Below are 23,636 nucleotides of genomic sequence, written 5' to 3'. Positions count from 1 at the left end.
TGTAATTAGACTGTAAAGGTCTAAAAGCCATAATTAAAGTTTTTGTAGATACTATAAAATAATTTTCAGATCATGTGTCAGTTTCAAAGAGAACATCAGAACTAGACTAATACCTTGATGGCCAACAGTCCCAAAGGCAATAACATATATTTTCATATAATAAGAATGGTCCAACATCAATCTTTCGGGCTTAGGTCATAAAAGCGTACTGTAAAATCTCTCTTCCTCAAGAGAATTCACTCAACGGGCCAGTCATTTTTAGTAAGTCAGTGCTGTGGAAAAGAAACCATGCCAGAGTTTCCTGTTACAAAACACATGTGCTCCTGCTATAAAAAAAGAATGACGTTTCAACAAAGAAAATGCTGCACTAGATATTAAAGATGTAAGTGACGAATAAATAATCAAAATGACGGTGACAAACAATTTCAAAGCTTATTTAAAGTGCAGAAGAAATAACTTTTCTGGTTTAAGTAAAAAATTCAAGCTTACCCTTGGTAGAAAGCTCCTGTGTCTCTATCTCACACTGTCTCCCTCGTGCATATGTGTGTGCATACACACACTCCACGCATTACATATGTCTACACACACTGTAGATAGTTTTGACATTCATAAAGATTCCCTGTACCCCACAACTTACACAAGAAATAGTGACATAATAATATAAGTTATCTTTTACTAATGTTGTGTTTACTTACAATATACTATCATTATACTATCACCATTCTTACTTTATACTATTTATACTATATGTATATTAAATACAAGTTCATTTGATTCAACCAGCTTTAAAGATCTTTATTTTTGATCTCAGAAAACTTGGGATCGCTTTTGACTTACTGACCTTAAAAATGCTGGCACTACATGACTGTACATTAGGCAAGTCATTATTGAATTTTTGAGCAGTTTGAGCTGTAACAGCTACTCTAACTATGTAGCCACAAGTACTGGCAGAGTCAAACAGCAATTATTGGCATCTAAGAATGCAATCTGAATATTTTACTTTCACTTAAAAATGAACTACATAAAATGACAGTGACTATCATTTATGTCCACTCGCTATGGGGCTTATTTGTTTTGAGGGTTTTTTGTTTGTTTGTTTTTTGGTTTTGTTTTTTTTTTTTTTTAAATAATCTGTGGCCATGGGAATCACCATCAGGAAGGATCTCAACTGACCAAAGATACCAACACAAAGAAATTAAGTATCAACATAAATCTTTAATATAGAGCCTACTATCAAAAACTTTTCCTGCCAGGATGACAAGAAAGCAGCCCAATAGGCTTTTAAACCAGGAATTTAAAAAATTTTGCAAGTTATCCCCATCACCAGGTAGAATATATGCCTAGGAGCTACAGCTCTAACTTCAAAAAGAATTTCTGCATCTCTATTGTTACAACGGTTGGTGGAAAAGAAACAATAACAAAAAAAAACCCCACACAACCTACCACCACACTACTTTTAAACCAGCACATTAAAAAGGAGATGAAGAAGATCTGAGAATGTGCTTCAACTACTTTAAACTGGTCTGGAGGTACAAAACAATCACAGGGGTAATTTAACACTGTGGATTCACATCTATTTTCAATGTCAGTAGCAATACAAGAAAACCTTACGACTTCTGCTCTGCCCCAGCTACTCACTACTACATTGTGCCAGTAATTTCTTTTCTTTCACAACTGCTGGCTGAGACATTTTTGCCCTTACTCTTTGAACTGTTTCACTGAAGAGGTGCAAAGTTAGCTTTAGTATTTTGAAACTTTGTGACTTTGACTGCAGTGCGTTTAGAAGCCAGCCACTTAGACAGCAGACCCAAGGGCAAAGTAACCTTCAACAGCAAAGACAGTGGAAAAAAAAATAGAAAGGAGCACCAGGAGCTAGGTTAAGAGCTATAACCTTTTTAGCTATGTTGTTAACACCAGAAAAATATATATGTTCGTGGTCTTTTCAGAGGCTCATTTCATATACTGCTTTCTTGCACCTTATTAAAACATGGATGAAGCTAGGTAACTGCAGATAGTCAAGCTCAGCTTATATGGCAACTGTCTGTCTCATGGACAAGTTGCACACTTCTATGCTGTGGCTTCTTATTTTTCTGGAATGCAGTTTGGTAGGTACAAAGTTAGAGATCATACCTCAGATATTCAAGATGGACTTCACAGAAAAATTGGAAGCAGACTCTGAATCTAGCTTGCAATCACAGCATATAGTACAAAGCCATCAGCGGCCAGGTTGATGCATTTTTACAGTCACCAAGCCTTTATCATGCAGCTTCACCCTTACGTAAGTTGCAGAAGTCAACTTCACACAGTTTTGTGGCCAAATGAAAGCTTAAAAAAAAATATACAGTGCTCTTCCTAGTTAGCTACACATAATTCTGTGCTTGCCAGTATGACTTCTGACAGCCAGCAGCCCTTAGTTCACACTGGCACCACAGCTAAGGACTTACTGAAGGGGAATGCAGTGTCATTCTCAGTAAGAAACACTCTACTGTAGTCAATGCCTTAATTAATGTCACTCATCTTAGTTTTCCAGTTAACAACTTCAGGTTTTCTTTACAAAGATTTCCTCTAAACACTATGAAGTCTGGAAAATTCAATCCCTTTTGTTATCTGCAAACACTTTGTATGGTTAATCTGTAACTCAGATAGAGTGTGATACGTAAGATACATAAATACCCAGGCTGGTTCACCAAATACAACAACATTGGACCCAGACAGTGCAAAGCAAACTATTGCTTCTAGCACCTCCATGGGAACAGAATAAAGCCTAAAGTCTGTAAAAGCCAAGATAGCTCTGCATAAGCCAGTAATCATGCTCTTGTACCATTTTCTTGAAGTAGAAGTTTGGTGCACTGGCACCCGAGAGAAATGGGACTACTTGGTTAAATCAGGTATTACCTGTTCAAGCCTATTAACCCTGAAGTCACAATTTGTCCTTAACTCAAACTCTGCAACTAGGTGTGGCTTTATTATACCACCCTGAAGACTAGACTGTACTCTTGTTTATCCCTACTGACAGTACTATGACAAGATTTATATCCCATGGTATTAACTGAAGTTCCTTTTGTTTGCCTGTATCCGGTCATATTTCCTGTAGCCAATAAGCATGTTTTTACTTCTTCACTGGGCTATTCAAAACAGATGCATGTGCATGGGTACTACAAAGCACTGACCCAGTATAAAAGTGATCCTCCCCTAATTAAAGTTTATCGTTATTTCTACAGAGAATATATTTTTTTGTTGTTCTCTAAATTCAGTAAGATCTCAACTATTTTGAGTAAAAATTAGCTTGCTCCTTTTCAATCATCAATCTAACCACCAGAAGCCAGGTTTTTACTAATGAAATAGCACCTAAAATTTTGAAGAAAGGGAGCCAATGTTTAGCCAATACACCACTGGTATTAAAATTGCAGCATTTATTTTACTCATCAGCATGAAGCAGTGTGTCATTAAAAATTAGTTCTCCCTTATGCTCAATTTAGGCATTTAAGACAACTGCTTTTCTTACCTTTTTCTATGTTTGTTTACTAAAAGCTTCAGATGTATTTTTGTGAGAATAGGGCAGCAACTAATCACCAATTCATATCATCAATAAACTGTTCCTAAATAGGTCTGAAAGACCAGATTAAATGTTCTGCAGCAGGTCTGTAGAACCACAGTAACACACTAAACCATTTATTTACATAATTGAGGGCTGACTTGTTGATTCACACACAAATCTGAGGAAGTCAGACACAAGGGCTAGGCTAGATGAGTGCTAGAGGTCCATTCCAACATAAATTAGTCTGTAACTTCCACAGTGTAAGAGTTGTGTCTTTTTTTCAACGTGTTACATCACTGCAAATTAAGTACAAACATTCAATCAAGACAACAGTAACGAAAACCCCACCTCAAAACACAAACACGTTTGAACACTTCTTTCATTGTAGCAGCAGAACAATAAATACCACCTCCTTGGCATAAACCTTTCACTGACCTATGCATCACCCAACTTCAGAGTAAGACATAATAGACTGCTTGATATCAATAGTTCAGACTCTTGTCCTGCTACTATTGACAAATGCAGCCTAAGGCAAGCAACTCTTCCTGCCAAAGATACCAAAATGTGAAATCAGGACTGAAAGGCCTTAACTTGATCATAATTCTGCAGATTCAGCATATGCAATAAAGCTATTTCATGGATAGTCTTCAAAACACATATTCCCTTTTTAAAACCAGAAATAAATTATTCAGAAACATACAAACCGAAATATGCAATCTCTATGACAGGTATTTGTGGTGGTGTAGTTTGAGTCCCGCCCTCCGCCCCCATTCATATAGTTTTGTAGCATTGAATTTATAATTTTTTTTAAAAGAGGTCTGAGTAAAAGAACATCAATTTTTAGTTCCCTACACACAGGTTAAGATGGTGATTGATTAGTGGGACAAGAGTTATCTCCATCACTGTCAGACAAAGTTATGATAGAAAACCAACAACCAAAACATTTTCGCTGACCTGGAAGAACACATCAACCTTTCCCCTTGAAAAGGTCATTCAAGAGTTGAAGCTACAGTGGACTTGTTACAACAATTCAGAGATTTTCTGTAACTGATTAAAGAAGGTAACTTAAGCAGTAGTGCTGCTATTAGCACATTTAAGGAAGTACAGACCTCGGGGGGAAAAAAGCTACTGACATAGATGGTAAGCTGATCTCAACACATGGTGGCAAAACGCTTCATGACTTTTACTGACTGACACTATACAGTCTTTTGTTTGAGAAAATACATTCCTCAAAATCTGGGTCAGCACACATTTAGGTGTTGAAAAAAATTCACATTTTTTCCCATTTATTAACAGTGCTTTGTACTATAGCAGAGACAAACTATACTTTAAGTTTTATTTTCTCCCTGTTAAAAATAAGATTAAGCAAAATTCAAATGCATTTAAAGAAGAAAAATACATCTTTTTATCCAATCTGTTCCGAAATGTCTCTTAAGTTCTTTGTCAATTGCGACTTGCAAATTAAAAAACAGTCAAAGTAAAAGCGATTATACCTTCCCATAAATTTCCAAGTGGCAGAATTTGGTCTTACCTGTAATTGAAACCTTGTCAAGGTTCTAGTTCAGTGCTGAAAGAATTAGTTTACATTCCGCCTGCCAAGAAGCACATAACAGAATGACTTGCAAAACCTTGAGATAACAGTACAGGACACAACATCTGCTTTATTTTGGTATTTCCTAGAAAGAAACAAAGAAAGTAGTTAGCTACTCCAGATGGTTTACAACGGATTTGTACATGAACTTTTTCATGAATACAAGTTTTTCCTAAATAGGAGTGCTTGAACTAAAGCTACACCTAGATGTACACTCTCTAAACATCATATTAAAGATTCATGCTAACAAAGAATCAGATTTTTTCTCCTAATTTCCTTCACTGCACAGACTAGCACTTAAGTCATCTAGCCTATTACCTGGCATTCAAGTCCCTAAATTCAGTAACAGAAGGAATAGCTTTTGCATACCTGCTAATGTAACAGTGCTATTTGCTTAATTTTGTTCACCTGCTCAAATGACAGAGTACACTCCTTGGAGCTATGACCACATTTCATTATGGCTTGCATCTTCCAAACACTAACTAGTGTTTTTCAACTACCAAAAAGTGTCATAAGCAAGAAATTGCTCAAAAGAAGGAATACTTTGCTGCTGTTGGAAGAAGAATTGTAGGGGTCCAGTAAGTTTTATGCCTGTAACGTTACACTGCTGCACACCCTGTATTTTCCCCAATATTCTCTCTTCTTAGGCACCACAACAGGATGGATGGTTCAAGAAATCAAACTAAGCCAGAAAAAGTCAATTATTTTCTGTCACTTGAGCTCTCCAAACCAGATTAGGAAATGCAGGATCAGACAAGTGCCAATGCCAGAAACACAGAACCAGCAGCTGCTGCCAATTCAGATTTGCTGAGAGTATTGCGAAACTACACCTTAAGCAGCATCCACTAAATCATTAATGAACTCTGAAGTAGTGTTTTGGAATAACTAGACAGGAAGTATCCTAAATCATTGTATTGGACTACATGGCAAAAGCCCTCCACAATAAGTTAAAAAGTTTATCAGTAAAAAAGAAGTTATTTCCACATCCAAGCACTTCAGAAAAAAACCACACACAAGCAGCGCAGATTCACAAAGCTGCACAAAATAGCTTAATTCCCGCTTCTTAAATACACCAGTCGCTAGAGCATGAACACAGAATGCGTGACCAGAACGCAACTCCCTTCAAGCACTGCCTCCCACTTTCAGAAGATCCCCTTAACTAGGAGGGTACAGGGTGCTTGTATGAAGTGTCCAAGAGCCTCAGTTCTTCTGATGCTACTCCAGTAGCCTTTAGAAGTGGCTGACTCACAAAAGCAGACCGGAAGACAAGCATTATGCTTCCCAGAAGCAAGAGGCTTGACCCCTCCCAAATTCTTCTAGTCTACAAGGATGTGAAAGTATTCATTAGACAAGGGTGACTTTTAGCCCGGAGACAGGTTGCTCACAGTAGGGCAGATTCAAAGATAGATATTTTGGGCTAAGAGCATCTTACCTCAGAATATGCTCCTATTTACACAAATTCTATCTACACTATTTCTCAGAAGTGAGAAATACAGTATTCAATGTACCAAAACACAAAAACATCTTAAGATATACTCCACCACCGAACATTGCACAAAGAGGCAACACTACTCCTACTTACTTCTACACAGTAGTAACTCTTACTTCTACAAGTAAGCGGCACATTTTTTTTCCATATGAAAAGACACTTAGATTCATGATACAGTTTTGGCATAACAAGCTGTTATACCCAGCCCCCAATAACTTGTGTGCAGAAAATGCTCACATACACAAATGAAATTACCTTATCCAGATTGCTAATCATAAATTACATCACAAGAATAAAGCTGAATGCTTCCTATACAAGGCTTACAAAAATTACAAGATGTATTACGCATTTTATTTGGGTTCCTTAGATCTTTGGAGTATGTAAACACTTAATATTTGAGTAGGACTAAGTTCAGTAAACTTCTATAAATTTTTCTACTTAAAGACACCAGTACCCCACAGCAGAATAGTTTTCAATCGAGCGCAACTCAAATATTCCTTGGCTAATAAAGAATTTTAATTTAATCATATTTACAGCATTTTCTTCAGAAAGGAAAGACTATGCAGCCAAAGCCATCATAAGTAAATCACTGGTCAATAACTAAACCCAATATTCAAGCGTAAGCATATGAAAAAAAATTATGCAGTCTAGAGAAATTTGAAGAACCTTACATGCTACTTTACAGAAGGATAGGCATCAAATGCTGGTCTTCCTGATGTTTAAGTACATACTTAATAACCTTTGTGGCAAAGCATTAATGATCCTCAAGCTGAATCCTAATGTTTAAAACAAACAAAACCCACTAAAACATCCAGTCCTTTGCAAGTTTCCAGACCCTGGTCAGAGATTTGCCAGAAAAACACTGGCTTTATTCCGCTCCACAACCAGCTATGACTCTGACCATCATTGCTGCTTTAAAACAAATAAACAAACAAACCAACCCACTCCCTGAACATCAACAGAAAGAGCTATAATCTAACATGTCATAACTGACCTTATGACATCACAATACCACCACTGCCGATATCATCCCCCCAGAACTGTAAACTGGTTCACGCAGAAGGTGGTAAAAGATTTTGCAGAAGTAAAAGATACGAGGACGGAGAAGGAAAAAAGCAATCGTGTAAGCTTACCACAGGTCAGCTAGTACCCTGCAACCTCCCAATTGCATGTTCCCAACATATGGTAAATGTAAAATAACATCCCTCTCCTAAGAGGCATTCATCAGGTTGCCTGATTTTTGCGGGAACATAAGACACATAACAAGCAAGTTTGAAGTTTGCAGTTCAAACTTTTATTGCCAGTTAGTCATTTGAACTACTCAAGACTGAATTTCCAACAGGGACACACTATTACACTAGTATTTTACACTAGTCTGAAAGCTTGATAATGGTATGGGCTTAGCATTCTAATTAGATCCATACTTTCAAGTACCACCTCACAAATGGTGGTCTTAAGCTACAGCATCAGCAAGCTGCCTTTTGATACATCTAGAAAGCAGTTACAAAAGCTCATGAAACCTCTCTTCAATACATATTTGTAAGGCACCTCTAATTCCTAAACTCTCTGTAATTCTCTTTTAAGTAAGTTCTAGATCAGTAAATTCGCATTAGGGCTATGTAAATGTCTTGGCAGCAGTGGTAGCTTAAGCAATATTTGCTCTGAGCAGCTCGTTCCTGTTTCCACGCTAATGTCTGTTGCTCAGCCACATAGATAGCTATGATGGTACAAGTGAATGCCTGAAGCACCAACTGCTCATCTAGCTGATGAGTAACTCAAACTCTGTTGAATTATACAAGCAGAAGATGAAGGAACACCAAAAGCCAGCCTTACTAGAATTCAGAATGCACATATGCAATCTACATTTGCCTACTAGGAGATCACTGGCAAGCACCTTCCTCTGTTCTCCTGTAACAAATCAGAGTTATGCTTAGTGTAACTCAAGCACAGAAATACAGAGTCATCTCTCTATCAGTTATGCTGGACAGCTTTTGAAACATCCAGTTTCAGGAACGCTGAAGAGAAAGGCCACCTAACATGCTTCGGTAAAAATATCCAAGTACAAAACTTTGTCATTTTCAGTTACCTGATCTTTAGCTGAGCTAAGGAGAAGAGAGTATCTTCAAGAGTTAAAATGTATTGCATTTCTATGTTAGCATTCTTTCACAAAAAATTCTCAATTAAAACTACAAAATAGGATTGTAAGCAGAGAACTTCTACTTTGAACAAACATGTTTATTGGGGCTGCTATGACTTTCTGGAGAAGAGCTTGCAAGAGTCTCTAACTAGCTTTTATCATATCTTACATTATGGCTACAGTGTAAGTCAAGTTCTAGATATGCATTATGCCTTCCACAGCAACCCAGGAGCTGCAGGTTGAGAAAGATGTGTTCATATTCTGCATGGGTTTCTGTTTCTTTTTTCTTAAGGCAAAAGGCAGAGTCTGCAAACATCCATCTTCCTGATGGGGATTCAAAATTGCAGCTCAGACATGCCAGAGCGATTCATACAGGCAACATAAGATCATGTTTACTACTACTGAAGTACCTATCTTTTGAGCACGTTCCTATAGTGTTTCCCCATGAGTTAAATTTATTATCATCTTACTAGCTAGAATACCTAGGTAGCAACAGCTAATGAGTCAATTGGAATCCATCTGTCCATTTGTTGCCTCTGTGAACATGTGGCCTTCAAGTCAATGTTTAAAAAAATAGTCACTCCAGGTGGATTACTTAGATTTTGTAAATATCCATCTGCTTAAAACAAGCAGAAATCACAGCCTGAGCACTGATTAAATGTTTGAGAAAGAATCCACCACACCTGTCATCTTATAACATTACAGGGCACATCTATCCAGAAGTCCTCTGGGCCAAAACGGCATGTCCCTAAACCACACCTCACATCACACAGAAGTGAACTGTCTCATCCGCTCTAGCTACCACAGCAGTATTAAAGAGCATCCAGAGTTTGTCATTCCGTTCCCCAGAAGAGCAAGGTGTTAGCTAACTATGGTATTATTCAAATTCAGAAGTAATCTTGCTAAAAAAAAACCCAAACAAAACCCCAAACTTTCTCTGTTGATTATGCAGTAGAAAGAGCTTAGCCCTTTCTTGCTAAGCCTTTCAAGAAAATGTCTTAAGACCATAAAGAATTCTTACAGAAGCAGTTGTCAGGAAAATATCAGAGAAAGCATCAGATTTCAGATTGGTTAATTCTGTAGCAAGTATGTGCATTCGGACAATAAAGAAACTCCAGTGTTACAGACTTCAAAACATCGTAGGATAAAGAGGTAAGAAACCTGACGTGTCTACTTGTATTGTTACGACAGCAAAGGTGACTGAGCTCCAAAATTTTAAGATGCTCTAACTGTAGAATATAGTCAAGAAGCTTGATAGTTTTCAAATGATTGATGTCATTGTGAGTTTCTCATATGAAATGCTCACAAAGGGGAAGAACAGATTCTCTGAAGAAGACTGTCTTGACTAATTCTTCTCTGAACAGTCTTCAGTGATTTTTAAGCTAGCTAACAGCTAGAGTTCCCAAAAAGTAGTTTTCATCTGGGTGGAAAATCTCACCCTAGTATCTAGCGGCTAGCAAGGCAGTTAGAACAAGTCAGCTTTTGAATGAAGTCTGGCTACCATTGAAGCCAGTAAGGAGGTTTTTATCTTCAGTACCACATCTTACATTTCTGCTGCTCCTGACAATAAAAAAAAGCAAGCTAAACCCTGTTTCTACAATGTGTCATTCTGTACAGATCCTGTATTTAGAGCAAATACCCCACGAAGGATTCTCAAAGGCACAACAGCATCCTATTTTGTCTATCAGGGGAATTAAGCCATCACAATATATGCATGTCAGCTAATCACACTTTTCCCTATCTTTCATGTATAATACATACAACCCTAAGTGGGACCACAAGTATATCCAAAATTTAAAAGGAATTTAAACTCCACAAAGTGGAGTGAAAAATGAGCAAAAAGATCAAAATTACAATATTTCAATTAGCACCAGGTACAGAAAATATAGCAAGAATTCCCTAATGCTGATATGTTTGACAATGACAGAAATCAAGTTGTATCAAATTAAGGGATAGCAAGAGTGGTTTTTTGTTTCTTTATATATGATACTGATGATTAGGAGAAGGGCTTCCCCTCTCTCCAAGAACGCAAGTAAGGTTCTTATTCTTCCCTCCTCTTCTAAGGGTAAGTCTGCAGATACAAATGAACTAAAACCAAGCCATCACAACAGATTTAAAAAAAAACTTGGACACTGTTGATGATCCTGTGCAGACAGTTATAGGACGCATAAATTCTCTGCCACACTACTTAACCACTTGGATCTATTTGTGGCTTTTTTAGCAATGTTACCACTGGCTAGGTTTATACACAAAACGAGTTAAATTAAATGCAAAAAAAGGTCATTCAACACCATATTAAAATCATCAGCACATTCAAGTCAGTTACATAAGAACACCAGTGCTACAAGCTGCCAAATTTTAACACTTACTACACTACAGGCATTTTAGTGTTTACTGCAAAGCACACAACTTGGAAAGATAATTTAAGCATCTGTTATGTCAGCTAACAGCCTACACACACAAAATCTTCCAAAACAATTAATTTAAATAATACAGAAACTGAAACCTCCAAATGGGAATTGTTAAAATAGACAGTTATTTTTATACCTCAATTACAGTTTTAGAACATCTTTTTTTCCTTAGTCTCTTCCACGTTAAGACATTTTTTCTACCTATTAGCAAAGTTACCTCAGTAATACTACTGTATTAGTATGAAGAGAATCAGCACTTAGAAAGGTAAAGATATCTTAAAATTTTTAAGAGGGTCTATTTGCTTAGAAAGTCACTCCCTTATTGCTAACACAGATTTATCATCTTCCTAAATCAACCCAGTTGAACTGATTTGGTTCATTTTGAATAAGGCATATCTGAAAGAATTTTAAGGCAGTTATAAACAAATGCTTAAGAGAAGCAGCTGATCCTACATGGTATGTAATGATATACTCTCATACTGTAAAAGGATCAATATATGTGTAATCACATGACACACACTAGTCAATCCACAGTACGTTATAGAAAGTTAGGTTTCAGATCACAGGTGGCTTGTCAGACTAGTTCAGAGAACACAGTACTACTCCCCCTTGCACTTCTACAGCGTGCTCTACTTTTCCATCAGGCTAGAGAAACTTTTTAAGAAAAAGTCTGAAGGCTAATTAAAAAAATTACTATCTCTAGGAACTGCAGAGTGAACCAATATTCCATTACCTTTTTTTCTGGCAGCAGTCTCCAGTATCGTTGCCTGGACACATGGAATCTTTTTCAGGTGTCTGCATTGAGGCTATCTGAACTGCTTCACTTGTCATCTAAACAGAGGAGTACTCGGCAAGCAGCAGCTATTTGGCAACTTGCAAGCTTAAATACTCAAAGTTTTGTCCAATTAGTACTGCAACTTCAGTTTCATGATAAATCACAGTTTGACTCACTTTTAATCAATACAGTTTAAACTCTCTTGATTTGCAATAGGTATTTCAATGCTGAAGTTTCAAATACATCTATTGAGTAAAACGTGTTTTAATTTTGCCACTAAGCAAGTATCACAATACATGTTGAACTATACCTGCAAAAATTCAAAGGGCAATTTTATCACTAAGAATCTAAAACTAACACGCAAAAAGACCATGCCAATTTTCAAGAAATCAATATTAGCGAGGGTGCCTAAGGGCATTACAGGCAGTCAATGCAGTAATGATAGGTCTACATGGACTTGACAGCAAAAAGGATTCCGGGAAGCAAGCATGTTAATAATTCAACACTCATTTTATGCTATTCATCAGGTCAGACATCAGCTGCAAGCAAATTTGGATAACACAGATTAAGACACCATCTCCACCTCCACCAAACATTACTGCTCCTGTACACTGTTGGCTGCAAGACATTCCCTTGCTGGACTGAATGTTGATGGGAACATCTTAGCACTAAGATGCATAAAAGAACACATCAATCGTAGCAAAGGGGCAGACATCCTATCCAGTCATCCCATTTACAGAGGCAAGACGTCAAGATATTAAAAATTATTTTTACCTTCCAAAGCTCTCATCTCAGTCATACCACTTTACTACATGTGAAGCTTAACCTGCATGTATTCTATACTAGGTTTAACAAATTGCCTGGATTAAACTAGTTATCCATTAAAAAAAAAATATCAAAGCTCACAAAGGAATACTCACGTATTCAGGCTTTTGCAGAACAACTGAACGAATCTGATAAATTTAGCAGTTTAAAAAGAAAAGTAGACATTCAGCTTGGGGATTACACAGATAATTCAGTAAAACATACTACGTAAAAACAGAACCACACAGTCACAACAAATTAGAAATAGGTACATGAATAGAAGACTGCTGATCTGAGCCTTCAAATAGGTGCTGAATTCAGCACAATGAGGGCCAATTTCAGTAGGTCTGCAACCCCCCCAAATTTGAAGAGCTAGCATTAGGCAACCAGCTGCCTACAGGAAGTGCTACTTGTACTTTCCAGTCCTCAAAACATCTCCTATGTCCCTCTGAGGGACTCCATGTGAATGTCTGCACCATCTGTTCTATGGCTGGATACTATGGCCTTGTATCCCCCTTCTTACACAAAATACCGTCTCTGCAAGGGATAGCTCCGTGTCTCTCCATTCTTCTGAATCACTTTCTCAGTTCCTCCCTTTGACTGCCATGAACACAATATTAGCCCAGTCAACAGGACAGTCCATTAACATTCTCCCCAAGACTGGTCCCACTGGAGGGAACTCCACTTTGTCTGCTACAGGCTTTATCGCCCTAGTTCTTGTTATATCCTCCACTCTTCCCTGGGGGTGGCGTGGGAATGACACAACAAACATTGTTAAACATTTTGTTAAACTGTGCATGGAAGCTGAAGGCAATGGTATCACTCTGTGAACGATGTTAACGGCTCCTAACACTTGATTGGTGCTCTAACTTGCAAACGGATGACAACCGTATAGGTGCTTGAAACTATGGCTTTGTTGAAAGAAATGCATCTACCATTCCTTCCAGGATGCAGCAAACCTGCTCTCCGACTCCCAATTATTTCCTGATATTTTGAAATTGACTGGAAATATCACTCAAGAGCTATAATATTGCATTCACAGAGAAATTACAACAAGCTCAGCACAGGACCTTAAAGTAAACCAAGAAGAGTTACTGAGACATTGCCAATTTAGTAAGACATTTCATTTTACATCACGCAACTTAGCGTATCAGTTTTAGAAGCAGGAACACCTATGCTACTCAAAAGGCTGCTTTGCATACTAAACATTAGTTACATGTAGCAATCTACTTAACTACTTTAGTTAAGGAACACAGCGACAGCCAGCTTATATGCCTCTGATCATTAGTGTATTTCCACAGAATTATGCAGAAGTATTTAATACTTAATAAATATTTATAATATTCTGCAGGCATAGTATAATATGCAGGAAGCCAAGAACTCAGAAATAGTACCATTTTGCAAGCCTCAGTATTCATGCTTTTTGTGATCTGATCATGGACAATTTTGAAAGTCTTACCTTGAATGTAGTACAAAGTCAAGTTTCTTCCAGATCTTTGTCCTTCTGATAAAGATTCACTTTAGACTCTTCCTTGTATATTAGGGGTGAATAAAGCAGAAAAGCCTGTGAGTGTGAAAATAGTAAGATGGAAGAATTGACCAATTTCTCTCCTAGTTCAACACAATATTCAATAAAACCTATAGCTCAAGAACTGCTTAATAGCAACTTTTAGACTGGAACTAATAAAATACATGAGCCACTGGAAGTGGCCATGTTAGTTAAGAAGTTCCTACTTGTCTAAGGTAATGCAGCAAAAGATCATGTGAATGCCTTTCACTTGTTAAGAGATGAAAGTATGAAGTGTTCTAAGCTACCCCACTCAATGGCCACTACTTGCCAAAAAACAGCCACAGTACCACTTCACGGAGGTGTAAGCAAATCCATTTCCAAAACACGAATATGTAGAACCACGTGACAGAGAGAGCACCTGCATATACTTATGTGCACACATGCATGTTTAAGTGGAGAGAGGATGGAAAAGTCTGGCATGCTAATGCAATCATTTACAAGAATATATCCAGATCCTGGACTCAATGGAAAAGAAAGACTAAAAGTTGAGATTCAAACTTATTCTAAAGCACAGAAACCGTGACAAAGAAGCCTGTTACTAGCCACTACAGATTTCTTTAAAAGCAAAAGCAGAAATGCACCTGACTATTCACCAAAATTATCTTGGTTATGAGAAAGAAACAAAGTTGCTTTTTGCACAAATGCATGAGAAGGGCTATCACAGTTAAATCCATCATGTCTAGATATACCAGCATATAGTTTCTGCAGCATGAAGCTGACTAAAGCCTTCTCTGTTTTGGACATGTCTACATGTAGCATCTAGGATGACAGCTTCTTTTCATAGGCCTGGGCAAAGAGGGAAGAGAACCACAGAGAAACTGAGATTTAGTTTCTCTTCCAGTATCTTCCTTCCCCCTCAGTAACTTCAAACAACAGATGCTCTACAAATTGCTTTGTTTTACTACAAGGTTCAGAATAATGGGTGAAGGCAAATGAGACAAGACATATTGATCACTACAAAGTTCTAAAACTTCTTTTTCAATACCAAGAAAGAGTATTTTTCCTTTCTTTCATGAAATGAGCATATTCAACAAACGTACCTTGCTTTCTCAATGCTTACTCGAAGGCAGATTTCAAGTAACTAATGCTTAATATAAAAAAGTCAACAAGAGTTACTGATTACATTCAAGCTATTTTATTTAGCAGCACTAGAAATGAATGCCAATCACACAAATAACCAAGTTTCCAAATAAAACAAAACGTATTGATTATTTTGGCTACTTATGCCGCTGCCATGGGTAATTCTTCAAAGAAAGCTTCAGAGTGGAGGGGGCCTGGGAGGTCATCCAGTTCAATTTCCTTCTCAAAGTGCTGTCAATGTTGAACTCAGTCCCAGTAGCTTAGGGCTTTATCCACTCAGGTCTCGAAAACCTCCACAGAGGCTTACAGGTTACCTCCTATAACCTCTTAACAACCATCCTTACAGTAAAAATTTTTCAACATATATCCACCCATTTCAATTTATGACCACTGTCTCTTGTTTTCCCACTATGCACCTCAGTAAAGAGACTGGTTCCGTCTTCTTGGTAGCCATCCTTGTATACACCAGATGGTTGCTACTGGGTCCCTCCTAAGCATCTCTTCTCCAGGGTAAACAAGGCCACAAAAGGCTCTCAGCATGCCCTCACAGGTCACTTACTCTAGCTCCCTGACCGTCTTGGTGGACTTGCCTTAAGTTTATCAATGTTGGTCTTGTTGGGGGTAGGGGAACAAGAGCGAAACTGGACACAGTATTACAGATGCAGTCTGGGAACATCTGGAAAAAATGCCAACTAAAGGGGAATAAAGCTATTTGTTCTCACCACCACCAGGGTGAACTGCTGACTTGTATTTAGTCCACTGTTCACCAGAACCAGGTCCTTCTCAGTAGAGCTGCAATCTAACCAGCCTATAGCACTGCAGGAGGGTTACCAATCCTGGAAGTGGGACTTGGCATGTGCCCTTGCTGAACTTCGCAAGATTCCTATAGGCCCACTCCTCTAGCCTTTCCAAGTACTTCGGGATGGCTGCCCTGCTTTTGAGCCACTCAGTTCTGTGTCTACCACATACTGATGAAGGCGCATTCCACCTCCTCCTCCAGGTCATTGATAAAGACATTAAAAAAAAGAGTAGGTCACAGCAGACCTTTGAGGAGCTCAAGTTGTAACTACTGTCCAGGCAGAGTATGAACCATCAGCCACCCTTTAAGGTGACTCTTCAATCAGTTTTCACTTGTCTAGTCATTCTCCCGTTCAAACTGTCAACAGGAGTATGCTGTGGGACACTGTAAAAAGACTTGCTAAGGTCAAAGTAAAAAAAACATCCACTGCTCTCCCCTCAACTGAAGGCCTAGTGATTTTACAGAAGGCAGTCAGGTTGGCCAAGCATGATCGACCCATCGTAAAACCATGCTATTTCCAGTCCCCTTCTTTTTCAAGGGCCCAGAAATGTTTTGCTACAGGTTGATATAAACTACTTATTGATAGTGCTATCCAAGTAAAGCAGTATTTAGTGCTTTTATCAAATGAAATAGAAAGTTTTCTTTATTACATAGCATAGCAAGGATGCCTGAAACAGTGAACAGGAACCATCTCTAGGCTTCAACAATTTGCAGAATTCAAATGCTCCAAAGCCTAAATATGTAAAAACTCTGTGCATAAAAATAAGCAGGTCTCAACAAGTGAACACAGACATCAAACAATTGAGTTCCTGGCTAATTTTCAAGGTATCTGGCAACAAGGCAATAATAGCAGAGGTTATAAAAGGTAAAACTTAGTGTTCATAACTCTACGTAAAATTTATTGTAGAAACTGGTGGCAGAGAAAGAGATGAGAAAGGAGTGGAAAAGAATAGCAAATAACCAAGAAAACTTAAACACGTTTCATTATGCACATTAGAAAGAATTTCTGAAATTCTGATTGCTTACATCTTTTCAGACAGTCTGAATTTCTCCCTGACCATATTGAAAGAAAATCCACTTTACTGAGACCTCTGAGCTTGAACAAACTCAGGAACTCCTGGACACAAAAACAGTCAATGCCTGACAACCAACCACAAACTCTAGTCTCTACCAGTGGTGAGGTTACTCGTGTTTCACCCAAAATGCTTCAGTCCCTTTGCAGTTCCCCAAAACTTATGCTTGAAGCAGGGAGTAGATAAGATACTCTAGCTCTGCATTAAGCAGTGAACAATGCCAACACCATAGTGGATGAGCAGAGGCAGTCCTCTTGTCCCCTAAGGAAATTTGCAAACATGACAAAAGGCACAAAAACAACAGCTTGACTCCCTCAGGAACTTTCTGACAAATTCCTTACTATAGCCTTTGCTGTGTAAGGTTTTGGTTTCTGCTGTATTCTCATGTGCCTACAGAATAAAGATATTCTCAGCAAGTGCTGGTATTTAATTAAACTGGAATGACTGCTGTGAAGGGAGTCATATCAACATCTGTAGCAGGCTATGCATTTGGGGAAAATACAAAAGAAGAGATGGGCATTTTTAATTTAGTTCTAATAGAGGTTTTAATGTCAACATTTAATTGCATGTTCTTTTACTTTAGGATTGCAACATTCCTGATGACACTGCTAACACTGTCACAGTTATGTGACTTCCAGCATGGTCTTCTCCTAATCAGCAGTAACATTCCAAGTAAATTTAGGACTTCCAGTCGCAAGATAGGTCATCAGGTATTCAAACCATCAGTGTTGAGAACCAATGTTAATAACTACACCTTAAAAGAACCTCCTTTGAAACATCTCAGGGTGCAGTCTTACAAGAAGTTAGGCTACACTAAACTGATAACTGCTGTAAGCCCAGCTCCTGCTATGTGTACTTTCTAGTCCAACTTTTGCATCAGTAGTTGCTCTCATATTCCCATGTAGCCAGCTGATTCAAGATGCTAAACTAAAAAGAGAATTAACCTCAGCAATACATACCCAACATAGACACATCACATAACTCTCTCTCACCATGAGATGAGACACAGCCAAGTATCAGCATGAGGAGGAAGAGGAGCACATGATCAGAGGCAGAAGACTGCAGAAATACAGCAGCACTAACATACTTAGGTAATTGTAAGAGAACCTCTTCCTTAATGAAACAGTCAGGATTATGAGTGGGTTCTAGAAGCAAATGCCTGAGTGCATGCAGAGGCCTAACAAGAAGTCTCTTTTCTGTACTGTATCAACATTGAAGAGTGGTGAAAAAACAAATGATTCTAAGGATCTTTAAAATGAGGAATACCAGATGTTCACCAACTAGGCAGCATGTAGCAGAAAGCTGTCTGGGTAGAGGGAATGAACTTCCCATAACGAAGAGACAAACCCAAAGCTCTATTGTGTACATTAAGTGAGCCAGCTTCCAAGATGTTACATCCATTGTTTTTAAACAGCTGCAAAGAAAAAACAACAGTGCCTGGCTGACAAAGGAAGCAGATGTATCTAGTGCCCAGCGCTCTCACTGAGGTAGCATAAGATTTAATGACTAGAAAACAACATAAAAGAAATTCAGAATTAAAAACTCAGCTTCAACTGAATTGCATGCTAGCTACTTCTTTAACTGTTCTGGGTTTACCTTAGTCCTGTCTCTAGGGTTTTGAAGGTACTACCCTTTGGCAGTTGAACCAAACAAGCTTTATTGTTCCCCCCCCCACCCCCCTTAATCAAAAAATTATTCTGGGTCATATCAGCCCACCCTAATTTTCCTTTCCTTCTCTGAACATGGCAGTTTAGTCCAGATACATCCTTTCAGTCACCCAAAGACCTTTTAGCAATCTTTGCTTCGTCAGCAACAGTGATGCGAGTCTACCAATTCCATGACACCTTAAATCTGTAATAAGAATAGATCATGCATTAAGTTTTCCTCTATCTGCAGAACTTTATACACAGTTCAGGGTGAAAAAAACCCAAACCAAAACAGAACTTTTACACAGTTCATGAAAAAGCACTATAGACTAAAGCTTCTCCCGTTCTTCCCCAACCCTTTCTCAAGAAGGGACACAACAGGAGAAAACAAGCTCAAAGAAACCACACATTAACAAAAATAAGGAAAGAGAATGAAGACTAACATGAAGAAGCTCCTCCCCATCTCAACCAGCAATACAGATTTCAGTGGTCAACTTCGACTTGTTGGTTTTTACCTATGCCAGTATCAAAGAGTCATGATACCTCCAAAAGGCAAATAATTCCAGTATGCTAGTGGCAGACAGCAGAATTTGGTAATAAAAGGTTGCATATCTGCAGATAAAAATCTTTCACTTGATGAACAAACAAATGAACAGAAACAGAACCCTGTGATAAGGGAATAAGAAAGAATACTCCTCAATGAGTAGTGTGCTCCGTCTACTCAAGTACTCTCTGGATTAGCTTAAATTCTCACTGAATTTATGACTTCAGTTCTTTAGAAAGCATTGTAGTTTTCTTCCTCGCTAAGAACACTACTTTTCGTTTCTCCTCCTGCCTCATTTCAGTTTCTCTCCTGCAGTAACAGTATCAGACTTTGACCCAAGGAAAGGAGAGGATAAGCCCTAAGTGGAAAGAATCAATCAGTTCTGAAATTGGAACAAAACAAACTGTGCAGAAGAAAGTTTGCTTGCAGGTAGTCCAGGTTCACTGATTATTTCTGTACTAGAGATAGCTTAAGATGATTACTAAAAAGAAGATAAATAGCAGAAAATGATGATGGAGATTCCAATGCAGTATTCTAGGACCATTACTTACTTTAGAAAGGCTTCAAGCACAAATCTGACAACTCATGACAGATCTAAGCAGTCATGTCTGCTTTATATGCAAGAGCTTTTGTTTTAATCAGTGCTTCAATAAACAAACAAGACCTATGGAGGAAGGGGCAATATGGAGAGACATATTAATAAGTTTTCCACATTAGCTTCATATTCTTTGTGAAACTGACAACAAAAGAAGGTTTCCAGCCTAGACAAACTTTTAAGACAACTTTCAAAAAAATTAGTTACTTCAGGTATGGAATTGCTACCCCAAGTTTTTGTTTATACAAAACACATTTGAATCTGGTAACCCTGAAGAAAAGAAAACAACAGTGAAAAAAGACCACTTCAAGTAGTAAGTGACTAGTACGTTTCTACACAGACCCCCTACTTTACCTCTGTACAGATTCAGAAATATGGACAACTTTATATTGAAAACAGCATGGTCATTAAATATATCTGAGAATATACAGTATTTTTCAAAGAAAATATTTTCCAAATATAAATTAATAAAGGGTTTAAAAAATATAATTTCAGAGTACTTTCCCCAGTGATTTTTTTCTGACCATGTTAAATTCTATTCCCTGCCATTGGCAACAGCAGCGTACAAGCTCATTTCAAGAATCCTGAACTATACTGGAATTTTATTTCTTCCCCCTGACTCCATAAGTCAAGCCCCATTTCACTTCATGATAAAAAAAAAAAAATCATCAGAGGTTGTTTTGACAGTCTGTAACCTTATCCCCCTTCCTTCCAAAAGTCAGATATTCTAACTTGACAGCATTCCTTTTTTTCTTTAAATTAAAACAATACTGCAACAATAGTCAAAACCACATAGTAAGGTCTTATTGTTAAGACCAGCTACTATTCTGAGCTCATTAAGTATTTTAGAAAAGCTCTTCTCTGGCATAGAGTTGCTTGTGTTTGGTGCATTCTAGTCAAGAAAGCGAGAAGTCATCCTACTGGATTTAATGTTACAAGCTAGATATTGATCTCCAACAGCTCCTAAGCTCCATCACTCGTACATTCAAATACAGTAATAAAACATATACAAGCATAGACATGGTTCAGCATAAGGTAAACCAAAGGGGAAACAGAAGTGAAACAAATTTTATTGTTTACTCTGATATAAAAGTAGTATTCAAAACACCAGTGTCACTATGGCAGAGTCCTAACAATGCTTTTCTTCCACATTACACACAAGCCTGATTACTATTTTAATTTTAAAACATAGAAAAATGCTAAACTATAGCTTTTACTATTTATAAATGGTAAGCTCTCAAGGCCTGCCTGCAGAGGAGACTGCACAACTATTTGACTCTAGCAAACACTGTGAAACATTCTCTTTCCAACGTAACTGTCCGCAAAAGTGGTATGCTTGTCTTTTCCTTGATCCCACAAATTACAATTAAAAGAGAGTCACCGTAAACTGCTTCCAGCTTCTTTACATTGTAAGAGATACACAGAATCTAAAGGAGGGTTGGTTGGAAAAGCTCCTACAAAACAAGCAATTGCTATTATTAAAGCATCTTTTAAATGACTGAATGCCTATGAACTTCTAGGTTATCTTTTAAACAGCAGTTTGAATTGTGGTGCACTTAAGGAGGATTTACAGAACAGGTTTCACACACGCCCTTTCCCCAGCTCTAGCTATTGTTTTCACAAGATTGTTTTCATTTTGCTCATGTGTAAAATGCCTACTATCTGAAGTTTTATGCAAAACCTTCCACTAGTTTAGAAAAAGTGCTCCTCAAAGTAACATAATCAGCCACAACCTAGACTTTGGATGATTGCAATAAATTCATCTACCAGCCTAAGCAATCAGAAAGGAAAAGAGCAGGAAAGACATCTCAGAAAAGGAAAAGCGAAACAAAAAACCCCTTGCCACAATATGTCTCCTGGATAAGTGGTAAAGATGCAGAAAACATGACAAGCTAGCAAATGGATAAACATCACATCCGAGGAGTCAGTTTGATACACCTATAGGTAGTAGTCCTACAATTACTGGGTAACACTAAAAATGCCTGTAAATCCCACCTGTAATTAGACATTGTTAATAACCTCTTTACAGGCGTCACTTCAGTTCTTACTGATGACACCCAAAGTGAGACCTTCGTGAGTCTTAACAGACTGTACTGTGCACTGGGGCTCTATTGAGATAGATGTTTTGCCTTCTAAGATGTAGGACTGATCACTACCTAGGGGGAGTCAATGGACTACCTCTGTGAGGTCTGGATTCAAGTTTTACAACAGCTGAAATAAGAAAAGCATTTCATGTTTGTCTTGAATATGCTCAGTAAAGAAGAGTACCCTTTTCTTGAAAAATCAGCTATAAACAATTTCTCAAATACCCCACAGAGAATCAAACTTAATGTTAGACAGTAGACACCAGTGCCTGCAACTAGTACCACATCTGAAGTGAGGTCTCGTGCACAAACTGGTATGCAGAGTACCTTATGACCAGGATGAGATTTTTCCTGTTGGGAACTAGAACAAATAAAACAAGTATTTTATTACTGTACTAGGGAAATGGAATACAGGAGCAGAAAGGACACAGAAAGAAACTGAGTAACATCTGTGCTAGATTCACCTTTCATACCTTTACAGAAGCTCGCTAAAGTCAGTGCTTTGAGTATAGGTCCACTTAAAGTAAAAGGAACAATTTCTTTAGCTTTATACACTGAAGGCAGAACTCTCAGAACTCAGCCCGCGGTACCACACAGCTTCAGTACAGTACTCATCTGAAAAGTTTCAAAGCACATTAGAGTTTCAGCAGCTTTTCAAGGTCACAAGGGCAATCACAAACACAAGTCCCTGCCCTCTCCAACTCCTAATCCACCACCCTCAAAATCCAATCTAGCTGTACTCCAGAGGCTTCAATATAGCATTAATTTTCAAAACCTTCATTCACTTCTCCCCTAGAATCATGGTCCAAAACTACCATATGTGGTACCAGTGTGTATTACAAAATGCTACAATATAAATCAAAGGCAACTTTAGATCTGTCTATACTTATTTGGAGGTGTTTTAATAAGCATGTTGGATACTCTCAAGAATTTTACCTATCCTGTGGAGAATAGATTTTTAGCATCCATTAAGTTGCCGTTAGGAACATCACTTCCTACTTCTAGATATGTTACCTGAAACGTTAGCGGGGGAAACACTTTTAACTCTTCTGGAAGATACTTAAAATAGTGGCAAATATAAAAAGGCAGTAAAACAAGAGACACCATTAGTAGAAAATAAATAAAATATGACCTTAGGAAGCGAAGCTATGGTGTGTGTCATTCCCCTGCTCCCCCCCCATCAAGTTTTGTTTAAACTGGCCACAATCCAGTAGTTAACACAAAGGTAAATATTTCAGAGATAATCAAGTCCTATGAGTTTTGTGGAAATAAACAGTCAGATCAAGGAGAGACATCCAAACTAAAGCCCCTTGAGGTCAAGTGCCACAGGAGCTCAGCTATAGTACCAATAACAGCTTCCCATACAGGACATAGTGCCCCAAACACATAAAAATACTTTCAGAGCTCACAATACAGTATACCCAGAAAAATGCAACCACAAGAAACAAAGCCACAGGAAGTCAGGCTTCATAACCTGTTGCTCACACAGCTAGTTTCATT

At 38.0% G+C, this 23,636-nt stretch overlaps 1 protein-coding gene across 3 annotated transcripts in view; it reads right to left on the bottom strand.

Annotated features, from left to right (window-relative positions):
* Positions 1 to 23,636, bottom strand: part of PPM1B (protein phosphatase, Mg2+/Mn2+ dependent 1B) — a 61,558-nt gene that overhangs the window by 31,042 nt on the left and 6,880 nt on the right. For 2 of the 3 annotated variants that reach the window (XM_059829003.1, XM_059829017.1), the window contains exons 2-3: positions 14,205 to 14,309; positions 5,070 to 5,214 (exon numbers count right to left, since the gene is read on the bottom strand). The gene's annotated coding sequence lies outside the window, so the exon portion shown is untranslated. The remainder of the gene's footprint in view (positions 1 to 5,069; positions 5,215 to 14,204; positions 14,310 to 23,636) is intronic. The other variant, XM_059829011.1, reaches the window with a different exon arrangement.

Source organism: Gavia stellata, chromosome 2 (genome assembly GCF_030936135.1).
Source record: "Gavia stellata isolate bGavSte3 chromosome 2, bGavSte3.hap2, whole genome shotgun sequence".
NCBI classification, from domain to species: Eukaryota; Metazoa; Chordata; class Aves; order Gaviiformes; family Gaviidae; genus Gavia; species Gavia stellata.
The sequence above is the reverse complement of the archived record's forward strand: the minus strand, read 5'-3'. Positions and strand labels throughout refer to the sequence as shown.